General features: G+C 47.4%; 1 protein-coding gene across 4 annotated transcripts in view; it reads left to right on the top strand.

Annotated features, from left to right (window-relative positions):
- Positions 1–12,434, top strand: part of traf3ip1 (TNF receptor-associated factor 3 interacting protein 1) — a 302,416-nt gene that overhangs the window by 26,128 nt on the left and 263,854 nt on the right. The gene's annotated exons all lie outside the window — the stretch shown is intronic.

The following is a 12,434-nucleotide window of genomic DNA, read 5'->3' as shown; positions in this document are numbered from 1 at the left end:
TTATATTGTCATGTATCTCACTACTGTATATAACTGTATCTTACCATGCTATACATAACTGTAACTAGATATGACCTGTAACCACAAGCATACTTCACCACCAGGGGTGCACTTGCAGGAGACACTGCATACCTGTTCCACACAGGTATATAAAGGCAGGTCTCCGGCAAGTGTGGCACTCGAGAGCTGTGAAATAAAAGTGCAGGTCCAGAGTGACCTTGACTTCAGTATGTGCCTCGTGTAAGTCTGTACTGCAGGGTCAGGACTTTATAGTGGTGACGAGTTACGGGATCACAGAATCCACAGAATGGCTACCAACGGCTCAGATGAGAAATACAACACTGGAGACAATTGGGAGGACTCTGTAGAAAGGCTCCAGCAAAGCTTTGTAACCAAAGACTGGTTGGGCGATGATAAGGCAGACAAGAGAAGAGCCCATCTCTGGACCAGCTGTGGCTTGAAAACATACACCTTAATGAAGGACCTGCTGGCAACCGAGAAACCAGCAAGCAAGTCGTTTGAGGAGTTGAGCACACTGGTGAGAGACTACCTGAAGCCAGCGAGCAGCCTACACATGGCCAGACACAGGTTCTACAACTGTAGACGCTGTGTGGGCCAGAGCATACCCGACTTTGTGGCGGAACTTCGGAGGCTGGTTAGTTTATGTGAGTTCTCCGATGAACTAAGGAGCGAAGTACTGAGAGACTTTTTTATTGAAGGAATAGGCCACGCAGGCATATTCCGAAAGCTTATAGAGACCAAGAACTTGACCCTAGAGACAGCAGCACTGGTTGCACAGACATTCTTGGCAGGAGAAGAAGAAACGAGGTTGATCTATACTGCGGGTACGACAACTAATGAACCATCAGAACAAGAGGTTCACAGCGTGAAACAAGCCGCAACCCCCACACACAGACAAAGGCAGGAGAGCAGGCCTTCAACAGCAGGCAGTGGCGCCAGAAGCCATCAAGGGCCACATGAACGACTGTTCACACCTCATCAACCCACAGTGCGAGCAATCGACTACAGACGAGAGAAGCTCAAGAGAGATCAGCCAGACGCAGCTCATCCTTCGGAAACAATGGAAGCGGTCTGTGCTGGAGATGTGGGGGAAGGCACTCAACAAGGGGGTGTCGATTTCAGTATGCTGTTTGCAGAAACTGCAACTATACAGGGCATCTGGCCCACGTGTGCAGAAAAACAGCAGCTTGGCTGGTATACGAATCGGAAGGGTCGGAAAGCGGACCAGAAGGCGGTGGGGACCGAGGTACAGCGGGTCAACACGATCAATGGCCACTGCTCCTACAACAAGATTCCTCCAATAATGATGAGAGTCCTACTCAACGGGATACCCGTCAACATGGAACTGGACACTGGAGCTAGTCAATCTCTCGTGAGCGTCCAACAATTTGAGCAGCTGTGGCCGCTCAAAAGCAACAGACCAAAACTCACAAGGATCGACACCAAACGAAGGACTTATACCAAAGAAATCATCCCACTCCTTGGCAGCGCCATGCTTTCAGTCACACACAAAGGGACGGTGAACCGACTTCCCCTGTGGATTGTCCCTGGAGATCTCCCAGCACTGTTGGAGAGAAGCTGGCTGGCAAAACTAAATTGGAAATGGGATGATGTTCACGCCATGTCGTCAGAAGAACGGACTTTCTGCTCAACAGTTCTAAGACGTTTTGAACATCTCTTTCAGCCAGGTGTGGGCACCTTCAAAGGGGCTAAAGTTAGAATCTACATCACACAGGATGCCAGACCGGTCCATCACAAGGCTAGAGCTGTGCCTTATGTGATGAGGGAAAAGATTGAACACGAACTAGACCGGCTTCTGCGGGAAGGCATTATCTCACCCATGGAATTTAGCAGCTGGGCAAGTCCCACCGTCCTGTCATGAAGCCTGATGGATCCGTACGAATCTGTGGGGATTACAAGTCTACCATAAACAGAGTCTCCCTACAGGACCAATACCTGCTGCCCAGAGCGGAGGACCTATTTGCCACATTGGCTGGAGGAAAACTTTTCTCTAAACTAGATCTTACATCTGCGTATATGACGCAAGAACTGACCGAGTCTAAGCTACGCACCACCATCAACACACATCGAGGCCTTTTCATGTACAATCGATGCCCATTCGGCATCAGGTCGGCAGCTGCTATATTCCAGCGCAACATGGAGAGTCTGCTCAAATCCATCCCGGGGACGGTTGTGTTTCAAGATGACATACTCATCACGGGCAGGGACACCGACTCACATCTCCACAATTTGGAGGAAGTACTAAGTTGATTGGATCGGGTAGGCCTAAGAGTTAAGAAATCCAAGTGTCTGTTTCTCGCGCCCGAGGTTGAATTTTTGGACAGAAGGATTGCCGCTGATGGAATCCGCCCAACAGAGTCCAAAACAGAAGCAATTCGTCTGGCACCCAGGCCCCGGAATGTCTCAGAACTGCGCGCCTTTCTCAGCTACTCAATTACTTTGGGAACTTTATGCAGAACTTGAGCACGCTGCTGGAGCCTCTCCACGTGCTACTCAGAAAGGGGTGCGATTGGGGCCCAAGAATGCGCCTTCAATAAGGCACCCAACCTTCTATGTTCCAACAGTGTTTTAGCCTTTTTTGACCCAGGTAAAAAGCTTGTTCTTACAAGTGATGCGTCAGCGTACGGGGTCGGGTGCGTTTTACAGCATGTCAATGATGCGGGTAACTTACAACCCATTGCTTATGCCTCCAGGTCACTTTCGCGGGCGGAGCGCGGGTACAGTATGGTTGAGAAGGAGGCGCTCTCGTGCGTGTACGGTGTCAAAAAGATGCACCAATACCTTTTTCGGGGCCAAGTTCGCGTTCGAAACCGACCACAAACCCCTCGCATCCCTGCTATCCGAGTGCAAGGCAATAAACGCCAATGCCTCGGCGCGCATTCAGCGGTGGGCACTCATGCTGGCGTCTTACGACTACACAATAAGGCACAGACCAGGCACAGACAACTGTGCCGACGCGCTTCGCAGGCTACCCCTGGCGACCATGGAAGGGTCCGATGAACAGGACTGTGAGATGGTCATGGCAATCAATGCCTTTGAATGCACAGGTTCGCCCATGACGGCTCGCCAAATCAGAGCCTGGACGACCAGTGACCCCACGTTATCCTTAGTCAAAAGATGTGTTTTAACTGGTGACTGGGCAGAGGCTCGCGATGCCTGCCCCGAGGAGATCAAACCTTTCCATAGGCGCATGCATGAACTATCACTACAGGCACACTGCCTGATGTGGGGCAGCCAAGTAGTTATGCCCTTGCGAGGCATAGAGGCGTTTGTTCAGGAGCTCCACCGCGAGCATCCGGGGATCGTCCTTATGAAGGCCATAGCCAGATCCCACATCTGGTGGCCTGGCATTGACGCGGACTTGGAGCTCTGCGTCCGGCGGTGCACCATTTGTGCCAAACTCAGTAATGCCCCCGGCCCACCAAACCGTGTTCGCGGGTGCATGTAGACTATGCGGGCAAAATGTTCCCCGTAGTCGTCTGCATTTTCAAAGTGGATCGAGTGCACGATTTTAAACTCGAGCACCACCTCCACCACTGTGGAGAGCCTTAGAACCATGTTTGCAACGCACGGAATTCCTGACGCATTGGTCAGTGATAATGGTCCGTGCTTCACCAGCGCAGAATTTCAAGATTTTATAGTTGACCACGGCATAAATCACATTACGACAGCACCGTTCAAGCCGGCCTCCAATGGCCAGGCGGAGCGAGCAGTGCAAATCGTTGAACAAGGTATACTAAAAATCCAAGGTCCCACGCTGCAGAGCCAACTGTCGCGACTGCTGCTGGCATACAGATCTCGTCCGCATTCGTTGACTGGGGTTCCCCCCGCGCAACTATTGATGAAACAGACCTTAAAGACTAGGCTCTCGTTAATCCTCCCAGACATGCATGAAATTGTTGAGGCAAAGCGCCGGAAGCTAACTGAGTACCATGACCGAAATTCGAGGGGGAGGTGGAATGAGATAGGGGACAAAGTGTTTGTGCTAAACTATGGCAAGGGTCCCAAATGGCTTGCAGGGACAGTAACAGGCAAGGAAGGAAACGGGCTACTGGTTGTACAAATGGACAATGGCCAAACCTGCCGGAGGCATGTAGACCAAGTAAAAAGTAGATTCACCAACAACACTGCAGAACCAGAGGCAGACTACAATGTGGAACTCTCACCACACCTGGTGGACAGACAGAGGGAACAACCTGAGGAAAGGGCAGTCTCAACAGACAGCCCAGGCGAGATGCCAGCAATCACACCGGAAGAAAAACAGGCACCAAGGCAACAACTGAACCACAACTAAGACGCTCCATGCGAGAGTGTAGACCACCTGAGAGACTGAATTTATAAAGACAATAAGACCTTGGGGGAGGGTGATGTCATGTATCTCACACTACTGTATATAACTCTATCTTGCCATGCTCTACATGATTTGTAACTAGATATGACCTGAAACCTCAAGCATACTTTACCACCAGGGGTGCACTTGCAGGAGACACTGCATACCTGTTCCACACAGGTATATAAAGGCAGGTCTCGGGCAAGTGTAGCACTCGAGAGCTGTGAAATAAAGGTGCAGGTCCAGAGTGACCTTGGCTTCAGCATGTGCCTCGTGTAAGTCTGTACTGCAGGGTCAGGACTTTACAGATATAGTGGGCTGTTAGGACAAAATTGTTGAATTAACCCTCTAGGGCAATATAATTGACATGAGGGTTAATTCACCAATCCCACATTCCCAGTGGAGAGCTGTGTGGGAAGAAGATGGGGCTACAACATTGCAATGCTGATCACCTCTCCTATAGTGCCACACAGAAGCTTATTAGCAAAAATGAGAGCGCGTGGAATTAACTTGGTTTGGAAATTGGTTGGGAGGTAGGAGACAGTGGAGATAAAGGGTATGTACTCAGATTGGCAGGATGTAACAAGTGGTGTTTCCCAGGGATATGTTCTGGAGCCTCAACTTTTCACTATATTTATTAATGACTTGCATGAAGGGATAGAGAGTTGTATATTCTAGTTTGCACATATCACTAAATTAGGATGGACAGTAAGTAGTTCAGATGGGAGCAGGAAGTTGCAAAGGGACATAGACAGATTAAGTGAGTGGGCAAATCTATGACTGACAGACAGTGGGCAAGTGTGAGGTCATCCACTTTGGACCCACGAAAGATAAATTGGAATATGTTCTAAATGGTGAGAAACTGTAAAGCAGCAAAGAGATTTGCGAATCCTAGTATACAAATCATTTAAAGCTAATAGACATAAAGCAATCAAAAAGGATAATGGAATGTTGGCCTTTATCTCAATCCCAGTTTCAATTCTATCGAGCCTTGATGAGACCTTATCTGGAGTACTGTGTTCAGTTTGGGCACTGCACCTTGAGAAGGATATATCGGCCTTGGAAGTGGATGGAGTGCAGATTCATCAGAATGATACCAGAGCTTGGAGTGTTAAATTCTGAGGACAGGCAGCATTAAATTGGTTTGTATTCTCTTAAGTTGAAAAGGTTAATGGGTGATCTAATCAAAGTCTTTTAAAATAATAAAAGGATTCAGTAGGGTAGATACAGAGAAATTAATTACTCTGGTGGGAGCATAATCTTGAAATTAGAGCTGGACCATTTAGGAGAGAAAGCACTTTTTCACATAAAAGGTAATGGAAATCTGGAACTCTCCCCAAAACGCAATGGATGTTGGGTCAATTGAAACTTTCCAGACCTGATATTTATGTATTTTTGCGGAGCAGAGGTATCAAGGGATATGGAGCCAAGATAGGCAAATGAAGTTCAGGTATAGATTAGCCATGATCTAATCGAAAGGCGGAATAGGCTCAACCGGCTGAATGGCCTACTTCTGTTCCTAGGTTTATCTGGTGGCCAGCAAAGGATGCACATCTACAAGTAGTATGGAGTAGGGGAATGTGAATCCAAATGCATGCTTCCTGTCACATACATAAATGGGTTTCAGGTGCATGGGAGTTTAGTTAGTCCTAGTATTCTGAATATAATAATAACAGGTCTATTATAAATCAGAGTCTGGATACTATTGCATTGAAATACAAAAGCAAGGCAGAACCATTTGCCATACGCCATGAGTTGTGAATTGCCACACACAGCTGGACAATTTGTGCTGCTCCACCGTTGGCCTCATAAAAACGGGAGCTTGCCGTCAACCTCCCCATGATTGTCAAGAAATTGTTGGATTTGTGCTGCAAGTACAAATCAATCTCTCTGCAGCCATTTAGGGCTGGTAATTCATGTTATAAGGACCCTGTTAATGATGTAATTTAAGGTCCTGACCAATATCCCTCCTTTTTTTTGTACTGAGTGGACCATAAACTCCTTTGAGTGTGACCTTTTCGTCCATGGGCAACTTTTACAACAACAACTTTTACCAACAACAACAGCAGCCACTTAAATGCATATATACATGAATGCGATATTGCCACCTCACCGTCTCAAATCATGGGACAATCAGACAAGGTTTGATACAGGTTTAACATAACCTCTCTGCTTTTGAATTCTATTCCTCTAGAAATGAACCTTGGTGCTTTATTTGCACTTTTATGGCATTTTTTTAACCTGTGTTGCTACTTTTAATGATTTGTGAATATATACTCCACACCCCTTTGCACCTCTACTCCATTAGATTCTTCTTGTTCAAGGAGTAAGTCTCCTTATTCCTCCTACCAAAATGCACCACCTTAACTTATCTATATTGAAATTAATTTGTTATTTACATACCAATTCTGCAAGTTTCTTGATAGAATTAATTAAAAGCTTTTAGTTCATCATGTACAAACTATTTAAAAAAAAACTACTTGTCAGAAATGACAAGGATATAAAAGAAATGCATAATACTTCAGAAACGTTACTCAGTTACCTGGTTATGCATTGACAAACAATCCAAAAACCAAGAGTGAACTGAAAAAGGCACATCTATTTGTGCAATTAGTATTAATTTTAAAGTTGTCAATGTATTAGCCCACCCCTCATGTCACTATAGCAATGGCTGAACAAGCAACAGGAGCAGAGGCTTTTCTGGTGCTGACGTGCTGTACGGCCACATAAGTGATTAGAATATTAATCACAATTCAACCAGATAGCCAACAAATATAAAGTGCTGTAGTCTTTAGAATTGAACAAGAACGCGTATCTATATTTTCAACGTCAATCACTTCCATTAATAAACATTGTCTTTTTGAACCAGCGCACCCTCATGTAACATGTCAGAAATGCAGCACTTATTCACAAATGCAGAAAAATACATACACAATTTGTGTTACCGAATTAAAAACAAAAAGCAGGAAAAGCTATGATTTAGTAGAAATAAACATTCCTCTTTCTTCCAGGACAGGAGAACCAATCAGACTGACTTGGAAATGTTTACTAATATAGTGACGTAAAGATGTTAATTTACGAATTTTGCTTCTAATGTTTTTCTCTCAAAAATTCTCCAATATTAATCCCTGCTCTTGTCATGCAAAGTTGTTGAATTATTTTAGGTATTTTGTAATTGAGCAGCGGGAAACAAACTTCATTGTATTCTCAATTTTTAATCTATTTCAAACATTTATACCAAATTCGAATTCTACATTATCAGTTTAATCAAAGTATTTTCTGTATCTTTGTCAATAAGCAAATAATAGTTTCTTCTAAAGTAGCTTCCTGGAATGTTTATACATCATTACATAACTCTTGTTACTATTAATACTCCACTAAATGTTTAAGAGGATATCTATATTTACATTATTCCTGGGACTTGTTCGGACTTAAAACGACAGACAAAATAAAATAGATTGTGTTTTTCCCCTTTTTTGGTTCTCTTCCTAAATAAATGTCTTAATATATTTTTTTAAAGTAATAAATAACTCCTGCAAATTCTCGCCTGCCCTCCCCCCCCCCCCCCAACAGTAAGGTTTGTAAGCTACTCACTTTCACTGTCATTCAAAATCAAATATTGAGAAATTTCAATTTTAAAATGTTTTAAGCAATTCAGAGCCTCTTTGAAAGCATTTGGACCAGTTGAAACTTGTTTAGATAAGGGGAAAATTGTTTTTGCTTGTTTCTTCCAAAATCAAAATTTAGGTTGGGGGCGGGGCGGGGGGAGGAGGGCGTGTTTTTAACATTTATTTTTCTACGTTCATTAAGAATCTTTAAATTCTTACAAGACTCATTGCAACTTTGACAAAAGATGTTGCTCCAAGTTTTTCTTTCCCTCTTCAAAGCTGTCATTAAACATACAACATAAAATAATAAAATTAACCCTAATTCTAAACGGAGCTCATAAGCAAGTGAATAAAGTGGTTAAACTCCCAAGAAGGCAATGAGGTTATCTTTCCCCAGCCTTAGCGATGAATTAGGATCAGTTGTTTCCTATTTTTGTGCTATTGTTCCCTCTGTCTTCCACTTTGAGATAGAAACGGGGGTACAAACTTTTTCTCCACTTTCATAACCTGTATCTCTCTTCCCCCTCTGTCTCTCTCTGGAGCACGCAGGTGCACTTTTTAATTGCATCCCACAACTCGTTCTTTTGGCCCGCAGGAGCGGGTTTCGGCATTGGAAACATTTTTGGCGCCTGTGCACTGGAACAATTTCGGGACCTGCGCGCTGGAACCCGCTAAAGGCCTGACCCTGAGCCACGAGGTACTGAATGCGAACTCTGATTATCTACACAACCATTTCTGCGGCCTTCTGCACATGCGTGCGATATCCCAGAGCCACGCATGTGCATTGCAACGTGGCTACATTTTCTTCAGCTCCGTGGGAGAACTGGCTGTGGGGAGAAAGAGCGACGGGGTGGTGGTATGGAGAGAAAGCGAGCGAAAGGGCGACGTTGAGGGAGAGAGAGAAACACTGGGGAGGGAGAGAGTGTGAGATAGACTGACACACACACACACACACACACACACACACACACACACACACACACACACACAGACACCGAGACACAGGAATGAGAGAGATGGGGAAGAGACACTGGGGAGAGGGGGAGAAAGAGAGACACTGGGGGAAGGAGGGAGAGACAGACGTGGGTGGGGGGGGGTGCGAACAGAGCGACCTGGGGGGGGGGGGGGAAGAGCGAGAGAGAGACGTAGAGGGGGGAAGAGAGAGGGCCACGAGGATGGAGAGACAAGGGGGGAGGGGGAGGGGTAGAAGAAAGAGACAGGGAAGAAAGCGAGAGAGACACTGGTGGAAGAGAGGGTGAGAGAGAAACTGGGGGGGGGGGGGGAAGAGAGAGAGAGACGCGAGAGAGACGGGGGGAGAGGGAGACTGGGGGGGGAAGGAGGAGAGGGAGACTGGGGGTGGGGGGGAAGAGGGAGTCTGCCGGGGGGGGGGGGGGGGGTTGGGGGAGAGGAGAGGGAGTCTGGAGGGGAGAGAGCGAGAGGGAGACGCACATGGCGGGGGGGGGGGGGGTAGAGGGAGCGACTGGGGGAGATGGATGGAGAGAGATTTGGGGGGGGGGGGGGGGGAAGAGTGGTGGAGAGAGAGACTGGGGGAGCGAGAGAGAGACCGGGATGAGGGGGAGGGGGGGAGGGGAGAGAGACTGGGGGGAGAGAGAGAGAGAGACCGGGATAAGAGAGACTCAGGGGAGCAACGAGTGAGAGCGTGAGACAGACTGGGAGAGAGCGGGAGAGATCCTGAGGGGGGAGAGAGGGAGCTTGGTTGGAGCGAGAGATATACTGGGGAAAGAGAGAGAGCGAGAGAGATATACTGGGGAAAGAGAGAGAGCGAGAAAGATATACTGGGGAAAGAGAGCGAGCGAGAGAGATATACTGGGGAAAGAGAGAGAGCGAGAGAGATATACTGGGGAAAGAGAGAGAGCGAGAGAGATATACTGGGGAAAGAGAGAGAGCGAGAGAGATATACTGGGGAAAGAGAGAGCGAGAGAGATATACTGGGGAAAGAGAGAGAGCGAGAAAGATATACTGGGGAAAGAGAGAGCGAGAGAGAGATATACTGGGGAAAGAGAGCGAGAGAGATATACTGGGGAAAGAGAGAGAGAGAGATATACTGGGGAAAGAAAGAGAGAGAGAGAGAGATATACTGGGGAAAGCGAGTGAGAGAGAGAGATATACTGGGGAAAGAGAGTGAGAGAGAGAGATATACTGGGGAAAGAGAGTGAGAGAGAGAGATATACTGGGGAAAGAGAGCGTGAGAGTCACATACTGGGGAAAGGGAAAGCGAGCGAGAGAGACATACTGGGGAAAGAGAGCGAGAGTGATATACTGGGAGAGTGAGAGAACGAGCGAGTGTGGGGGGGTGGGGGAGGACGAGTGAGCGAACGAGTATGGGGGGGGCGAGCAAGCAAGTGTGGGGGGAGGGCGAGGGAGTGAGTGAGTGTGGGGGGAGGGCGAGGGAGCGAGTCTGGGGGGAGGAACACAGGAGAGGGAGACGCTTTATATGGATAGAGACACCGGGGGGAGAGCGAGCGAGCGACTGGGAGGGAGGGAGAGCGAGCGAGCGACTGGGAGGGAGGGAGAGCGAGCGAGCGACTGGGAGGGAGGGAGAGCGAGCGAGCGACTGGGTGGGAGGGAGGGAGAGCGAGCGAGCGACTGGGGGGAGGGAGGGCGAGCGAGCGACTGGGGGGAGGGAGGGAGGGCGAGCGAGCAAGCGACGGGGGAAGGAGGGAGGGCGAGCAAGCGAGCGACTGGGGGGAGGGAAGGAGGGAGAGCGAGCGAGCGACTGGGGGGAGGGAGGGAGAGCGAGCGACTGGGGGGAGCGAGGGTGGGCAAGCGACAGGGAGGGCGAGCGACTGGAGGGAGGGAAAGAAAGCGAGCGACTGGGGGGAGGGAGGGAGCTTTCTCTCCATACCCCTTGATCCCCTTAGGCGTGGGGGCCACATTTAACTCCCTTTTGAATATGTCTAACGAACTGGCCCCAACAACTTTCTGTGGTAGAGAATTCCACATGCCCACAACTCTGAGTGAAGAAGTTTCTCCTCATCTCGATCCTAAATGGCTTACCCCTTATCCTTAGACTGTGACCCCTGGTTCTGGACTTCCCCAAAATCGGGAACATTCTTCCTGCATCTAACCTGTCCAATCCCGTCAGAATTTTATGTGTTTCTATGAGATCCCCTCTCATTCTTCTAAATTCCATTGAAAACAAGCCCAGTTGATCCAGTCTTTCTTCATTTGTCACTCCTGTCATCCCAGGAATCAGTCTGGTGAACCTTCGCTGCACTCCCTCAAGAGCAAGAATGTCCTTCCAGATTAGGAGACCAAAACTACACACAATATTCAAGGTGTGGCCTTACCAAAGCCCTGTACAATTGTAGTAAGACCTCCCTACTCCTACACTCGAATCCTCTTGCTATGAAGGCCAGCATGCCATTTGCCACCTTCACCATCTGCTGCACCTGTATGCCAACCTTCAATGACTGATGTACCATGACACCCAGGTCTCATTGCACCTCCCCTTTTCCGAATCTGTCACTATTCAGATAATAAGCAGCCCTCCTGTTTTTACCACCAAAGTGGATAACTGCACATTTATCCACATTATACCACATCTGCCATGTATTTGCCCACTCACCTAACCTGTCCAAGTTACCCTGCAGCCTCTTGGCATCCTCCTCACAGCTCACACTGCCACCCAGTTTAGTGTCATCTGCAAACTTAGAGGTATTACACTCAATTCCTTCATCTAAATCATTAATGTATATTGTAAATAGCTGGGGTCCCAGCACTGAACTAGTCACTGCCTGCCATTCTGAAAAGGACCCGTTTATTCCTACTCTCTGCTTCCTGTCTGCCAACCAGTTCTCTATCCACGTCAGCACATTACCCCAATACCATGTGCTTTAATTTTGCACACCAATCTCTTATGTGGGACCTTGTCAAAAGCCTTTTAAGAGTCTAAATACACCACATCCACTGGCTCCCCCTTGTCCACTCTACCAGTTACATCCTCAAAAAATTCTAGAAGATTTGTCAAGCATGATTTCCCTTTCATAAATCCATGCTGACGTGGACCGATCCTGTCACTGCTTTCCAAATGCGCTGCTATTACATCTTTAATAATTGATTCCAACATTTTCCCCATCACCGATGTCAGGCTGACCGGTCTATAATTCCCTGTTTGCTCGCTCCTTTTTTAAAAAGTGGTGTTACATTAGCTACCCTCCAGTCCATAAGAACTGATCCAGAGTCGATAGACTGTTGGAAAATGATCACCAATGCATCCACTATTTCTAGGGATACTTCCTTAAATACTCTGGGATGCAGACTGTCGAGCCTTGGGGATTTATCGGCCTACAATCCCACTAATTTCCTTAACACAATTTGCAGTCTAATAAGGATTTCCTTGAGTTCCTCCTCGCGAGACCCTCGTTCCACTAGTATTTCCGGTAGGTTATTTGGTTTTGTCTTCACTAAGGAAGACACAAAGTATTTGTTCA

Source organism: Pristiophorus japonicus, chromosome 3 (assembly GCF_044704955.1).
Source record: "Pristiophorus japonicus isolate sPriJap1 chromosome 3, sPriJap1.hap1, whole genome shotgun sequence".
In the NCBI taxonomy this organism is placed as follows: Eukaryota; Metazoa; Chordata; class Chondrichthyes; family Pristiophoridae; genus Pristiophorus; species Pristiophorus japonicus.
This window is presented reverse-complemented; position numbering and strand designations above follow the sequence as displayed.